Source organism: Elephas maximus, chromosome 1 (assembly GCF_024166365.1).
Source record: "Elephas maximus indicus isolate mEleMax1 chromosome 1, mEleMax1 primary haplotype, whole genome shotgun sequence".
NCBI classification, from domain to species: domain Eukaryota; kingdom Metazoa; phylum Chordata; class Mammalia; order Proboscidea; family Elephantidae; genus Elephas; species Elephas maximus.
The window spans coordinates 85,582,731-85,588,730 of record NC_064819.1 but is presented as its reverse complement, the minus strand read 5'-3'; the positions used below and the strand labels follow the sequence as shown (position 1 = coordinate 85,588,730).

At 41.5% G+C, this 6,000-nt stretch overlaps 1 long non-coding RNA gene across 1 annotated transcript in view; it reads right to left on the bottom strand.

Moving 5' to 3' along the window:
* Positions 1-2,280: 2,280 nt before the first annotated feature.
* Positions 2,281-6,000, bottom strand: part of LOC126077828 (uncharacterized) — a 31,858-nt gene continuing 28,138 nt past the window's right edge. Inside the window, exons 2-3 of the long non-coding RNA XR_007517876.1 lie at positions 4,656-4,760; positions 2,281-2,635 (exon numbers count right to left, since the gene is read on the bottom strand). This is a non-coding gene — a long non-coding RNA (uncharacterized LOC126077828). The remainder of the gene's footprint in view (positions 2,636-4,655; positions 4,761-6,000) is intronic.

The following is a 6,000-nucleotide window of genomic DNA, read 5'->3' as shown; positions in this document are numbered from 1 at the left end:
GAAGGCCTACATTGCCTCTACTGATCCTAATCTATTACAACTCAAATTATTAAAATACTGTCAATCTTTAATACAATACTCTAAAAACTATCTCTCTCAAGTTAAAAAGGCATTCAAGGAGCAGAAATATGACCCTCTTCCATTAGTTAATATTAACCCAGGAGATTATGTTTAAAAGACTCATTAGAGCCTCGTTGGAGGGGAGCCTATCTTGTCCTTTTAACTAATCCTTGTGCAGCTAAACTAGAAGGAATTAACCCTTGGATTCATTTATCATAGTTAAAGAAAGCAAAGAAACCACCTGGACTTACCACCCAGCCAGAGATTTGAAACTCAAACTGAAAAAGCTTGTCAGCAATTTCAAACAAACCACTTCAAAGCCAGCCACTGACCCCAAAGGTGCAGTGCAAGATTGCATGTGAACTGCTGAAAATCTATAATCTCTGGTTCTTAAATGCTGGTATTTTAATAGTCTTGGTTATTTTTGTTCAGTTGTAAAATTATTATATTTTTTGCTCTAGTAATCATTGAATGTATTTAAGTCTCGAAGTTTAACTTTTTATTTCTTATACCAATAATTGGAATAGTTTAATACTTATAACCTTTTTGAAATAATTTTTTACCTACTGTATTCATTTCTTTGTTAATTACTAGAAAAGAAAATGTGTTTATGCTCATTAAGTTCCTTTTTACTTTAGTATATTGTTTAATTAACCTTTTTTATTATGGAGTTTGTAATAATAAGATTTTTCTTTTTGTTTTTTATAACCACCACAGATGCTTGAAAAGAAAATGCTTTTGTTAGGCTAGCTCAATCAGTTGTAAACAAATAATTTCTTTTATGAGGATCAGCATAAAGCTGGTTCTTATGAAGCAGAGGTTAAAGATGTTCCAAATGTTCAAATTTTCCAAATTGCTGTACCACTCCATCATCTCTAACATCAACTACTCCATCTTTCCTCAGTACTCTCCTCCCTTCTTTGGGTTTCCTAATTCCCTACAATTTCTCACAGAATTTATGCATCAACCATGTAAAGAAAATGGCTCCCGAGGTTGTGAAGACTAGCAAGTCTCAAATTCATGGGTCAGGTGTAGGCTTCTCCCCAGCCTTCAGTCTCTGCCCAAAGGCACTCAGCTTTCTCACTCTGTGGGCCAGGAATCTCACTGAGCCATCTCCTATGAGTCTCTCCTTCCTTGGTGGTGGTGGGCTCTTTTCTTTCCTACCCCTTGCTGCAGAATGGCAAAACTGACCAATCCCCTTAGTGGACCACAGTTACCCTAGCACACAGTCCTGACCAATTACCTGGATGGGAATTAAAAGACCATGCCTAGAAAGGCAAGACAAAAAACAATCCATTACAACACAGGTCACCCCCTGACTTTCCTAGCCATGGTTCTTTTATACTTGCAGGTTAACTTCCCCCTCCCAATCATTTTACCAGTCCAAAACAATCATTAACAATTAGTCCTTCAATAGGGCAAAAAGCCCAAAGGGTGAGTTTACTCAGGTGCCAGCCATTCAGGTCTTCTGCGGGTTTCTGTCCGATCTTGTCAGGTTCCCCAAAAGTCAGGTTATCCTCACCCTTTCTGGCCTTTCACAAAATTCAACTGAGAAATTATTCCCTTGCTCTGAATCTCTCTCAAGGTATCAGCATAATGTTAGGTTTCTGCCACTACATAACCCATTTATTCATTCCTTTACCTTCATCTATTATTTCTCTTTCCTTCTATTTGTCATTGATTTTTACCCAAACTTTTCCACCTTGGGAAGGAACAACAGGTTCAGCTGCTGTGCTAGTCCAGATTGCTGGTAGGACGACCAGCCTAGCAAGGGCTTTCCTCTCAGTTCACTCCCATTCATGTTGGGTAGGGTTACGTACGCACAACACTACTGGACTAACTTGCCCACTAGGCAATATGGCAGTATTCACTGTCAACCCTGTTGCCTGATTAGGGTTCATGCCCTCGAGCAGTCAAGCCAATGAAACATGGTCCAAGTCAGAAAGAGAAAGTTTATTTAGGAGGTGACACCAATGGAGAATCCAGCAGCAACACAGGCTGTTTTCATGGAGTCCCAAAAGGCAATTTTACATTAGAGCTTACATATCACCGTTGCAAGGGTCAGAAGCAGCTTTTTGGCACATAGCCCACAGATAGTATGGCCAGAAGAGTTATTCATTACAAGATAATTACAATAGACTCTTTATCAAACTAAAGAGATACATGCCAGACATCTCCTTATCAGGCTAAAGATATATATGCCAGACAACTGGGCTCTAATCTTCATGTGGCAGGTCGTAAGTCACAGGTGGCCAGGTGGCTGGATAGAACAAAACAAGGTCATTAGCAATAGTACGCGGAAAGGAGAAGGCAAGCAGAAAAAAAAATTACAGGTTCATCATGGTGTTAATTATGTCAAGCTCTCAATTGCCCGTTTTGAAAAGGAGAAAACAAGTTGCGAAGTATTAGGGTCACTACCCCAATTTTGCCAGATAGGGGTTAGGTACAATCCATCCCATCAGGTTCTTGGGAATTCTGACATACGTGTTCAGGGCTATGGTCATAGTCTCTTGCTTAAAGATCACCCCTGATTCCAGCACCCGCAGCTGCATCCCTGGTCCTGGGACCACAGCATCTGGCAGGAAAAAAGCAATTTTATTTAATGTGGGGAAGAACTGTACAGTGGCACCAGCATCCTCCCCCACCCCTCTTCCCCAGGCCCCACAGAGAAGGTAAGAATCTGTCCAGTAGTGATCCTCCCTTTGTCCCCCTCATGTTGAGTGTGAGCACACACTCATGAAGGGTGTGTGAGCCAGCCCTTCATGCCTTTGTCTTCCCACAGTTTTAGAGAACAAATGTTAAAATTGTCCAAACCATTACTCTGAGGGTGGTATGCAACATGGTATGTCCATTTAATATGATGTTTCTTGGTCCATCGCTACACCCTGTGGGCTGTAACGTATGTTCCTTGGTCTGATAATATACAACTCAGAGACCCAAATTGGTACAGCATCTTTTATTCCAATCCCTTAATGGTATTTTTGGCATTTGCCTCTGTCACAGGATATGCAAAGCCGAGTCCAGAGTATCTATTCCTGTAAGGACCCATTTGTAGCCAGCCACCTGGTGCCACCGGCATCATTGATCCAATATAATCGTCAGCTATGTGCAGGGCCTTCCACCCAAGGAATCTTCCCCATAGCCAACCGCAACCTCTGTCTTTCCTGCTGGCAGACAGAACGATTCTTACTGGCATTTTGTGCCTCAGAAGGTGCAAGGGGAACTGTGTCTAGATTCAGCCCATCTCTGCATTGCTGCAGCACACTCATGTCAACTCATTTCATGGACCCAATAGGCCACCTCAAGTGAGTGTACCAACAGGTCCACTTGCTGATTCCAATCACCTTCCAATCCAGAAAGGGAGTTTTTCTGATGGACATCAACATACCCTACTCTGATGCACGCTCTTCTAAGTTTCTAGAGTGCTTTCTGTAGGTTCATGCCCCATACAGGTGTCCCCTTAATAGTCCAATTTTCTATCACCCATTTGCTTGACCATATAGCCAGGCCGTTGGCCACTGCCCATGCATCGGTAAAAATTCAAACATGGGCTGTCACCACTGCACAATTCTTCCATCAGGACAGCCTCTTCCCAGCCATGCTCACAGGTACACCTCTCTCTCGCCCTCAGTCTCTGCCCAAAGGTACTCAGGTTTCTAGCTTCATGGGCCAGGAAGCCCACTGCTCTGTCTCCCGAGTGTCTCTCCTGCCAGACTGCCCTGTAGGTCTCTCCTATGGATCTCTCCTTCTGGTCTCTCCTTCCTTGGTGGTGGTGGGCTCTTCTCTTTCCAACCTCTTTGGTGGCTCATTTCAAGCCCGGTAGGATAGCAAAACTTTCCAATCCCTTTGGTGGGCCACAATTACCCTATCACAGTCCCAACAAATGGCCTGGGTGGAGTTACAAGACCATAGCTAGAAAGGCCACACAAAAAGCAATCCATTATACCATGGTTGCCAGCACCAGCAATTTAACAGTATGATAGGTATGTCACTCTGCCCCACAAGCCACACAGGACCACACTGATCCTCTTGCTATGCTGGTTTTAGATTATAAACTCACACCTAATTTTACTATTGATTATAAAAAACCATTTAAGCAAGCCATCTGAGTTAAACTGTGGCTACCTCCAGAATTATCTACTTATTCATCAACTCCCTGTTTCAATCTTTCCTACGCATGGATAGAACATTCTACTCTAGTCACAAGATGCAAAGTTTTGGTTAGTAGTGCTCAATATTATCCCTGAATAATTGATGACTGTACTGAATTTGATCAAATCTCCCTGTTTGTACTTGCCTCCAGAAACTACTGAATTTTGGAAAACTGCCCATCTGTGATGACTCATTAATGTAACCTAGCTTAAAAGAGCCAATCAGTCCATTCCATTTTGATATCCAAACTGGAAAAGCTATGTTATGTGCCCCATATGAATATGTCTTTTTATGTGGAAGATCAATTTATGCAGCAAAAAAGTCCAATAATTCATCTTATACTTGGGCCTTGCCATGCTTAGATGGCTAGAGTGTGATAGACCAATGTACTTTAAGAATAGTAGGAGTTCCCATGAATCTCTGTTCATACAATGACAGCTTACCATGGAACAGCGATTCAGTATTAATATCCAGACAGAAGAGACACCTTGTCCTTTCAGGAAATCCTTTAGCTGATTACTCAGGTTGAGAATGATCTTTCTTATGTGCTACAAAATATAAACAGCAGAGTTAAAAGCAACATAAATGGAATTCAATTGAAGCTAACATATATACACACTACGTGTGTGTCTATATATGCATGCTTACATGTATGTGTATTAGCTTATATACATACATGTATGCATGCACACACACAAATGTGACCTTATTCTCTCAAAATGGAGAACTTTGCAATAAGAGGGGGAGGATGAGAGATGATAGAGTCCTGAACTGGGATGGAGTTAAACAGAATTGAGAATTATTTCAAAGGTAAAATTGACAGAATTCGTTAATTGGTTGTACAAGGTAGGTGAGGAAGATAGAGAGGTCAGACTCTAAACCAATGCTTCCCACCCAGAGCAACACAACTCCTTCACAGTTAGGGTTCAGGGCTTCCACAATCATGCAAAGCAGGAAAGTGCTAAAAATAAAAAATCAGATATGCAGATGTTATCCCTTTAAGTGCACCACCAAAAGTACTAGTATTAAAAATGTGCATTGTCATAAAAAAGGCTGAGATCTCAAGGTGACTCTCCTCCACCCTGTTAGTACCCCTCTTCCCCTGCCTTTGCCTCCCTTACATCTCAGTCTGATTTATCTTCAGCAGGAAAAACCATGGCACCTTTTTTGGGTTTTGTTTGTTTTTTTGTCTCTCCCCTCAAACATCTATCCTAGATTCCTTCCTTCTCATTAAGCCACAAGTTAATCTTTACAGCTAATACCATGCAATAGAAGGGAGCTGAAAGTCGGGTTTGTCAGATTAGCTTAGGCAGGGGTCCCTACTTAGGACCTGGGACAGGGCTGTGATGGACAGAAACTTAGGCATCTGTGTAAAGATCCAGGGTCCTAAATAGGGACCCCTGCCTAAGCTAATCTGACAAATTAGATAATAAGAAAAAGTTCTTAGGCATACCTTCTTCTATTCATTATCACTACATTCTGTTTTATCTACTTTCTGTTTTATATTAATGAATAAAAGTAGAGAGCAGGAAGATTTTCCAAGCATTTTGCAATCCGTATACTTCATAGGCTTCTGAAAGCAATTTTTTGTTGTTGTTGTTGTTGTTAAAAGGAGTGCAGGCAGGCACTCATTACCAAACATTGGCACAGTAATGAATCCACGCGCACTGCCCTGAAGTAGTTCATAGTTGATTTCCCTAACGTAGCTGGGCGGTTTGTGTCACAGCCTGACTTGTTTGGGACTTTAGCCATGTTTTGGGAACAGATTAGTTTGAATGTGAAATTTAT